The following is a 649-nucleotide window of genomic DNA, read 5'->3' as shown; positions in this document are numbered from 1 at the left end:
CCAGGCTAAATGTAGGGGATACGTAGAGAAAATTTTGTCACCAATCAAGATTGAAAAGGTGTCAATCGACACTGCAAGGAATTGCATTTTTGGATTGAAAAAATCCTGCTCACCTAAGTTTTGAAAAAACTTAGATTGCAATGTACAGCACCAGTATTCACTTTGGAAGGAATGTAAGATGCATTCGACCGAAGTCTCTTCCAAAGTGAATACTGGTGCTGTACATTGCAATCTAAGTTTTTTCAAAACTTAGGTGAGCAGGATTTTTTCAATCCAAAAATGCAATTCCTTGCAGTGTCGATTGACACCTTTTCAATCTTGATTGGTGACAAAATTTTCTCTACGTATCCCCTACATTTAGCCTGGGAATAAATTGTGAATTTGTCACAATTCGCAGAATTCCAATCGTGAGACCGATGGTATAATGGTCTCCCTCTGTTAGATAGTTCAACTCTGCTTCCTTGCTTTCATTTATCCCATCTCAGAAACAAATTACGATATCAAATCCTTGAAGGATCTTTTACTTTCACCTGGTACCAGGTGTATGTGTCATGACTGATGTTAATGTTTCTCTTTGTCGTTAACAAAGTCTACTCTTGAAAAATTGTGGATTTTTATAAATGAAAGAAAATGAACTGCTGTTCGACAT

The sequence above is a fragment of the Diachasma alloeum genome, unplaced genomic scaffold (assembly GCF_001412515.2).
Source record: "Diachasma alloeum isolate Michigan unplaced genomic scaffold, Dall2.0 Dall_scaffold_00278, whole genome shotgun sequence".
Lineage (NCBI taxonomy): Eukaryota > Metazoa > Arthropoda > Insecta > Hymenoptera > Braconidae > Diachasma > Diachasma alloeum.
This window is presented reverse-complemented; position numbering follows the sequence as displayed.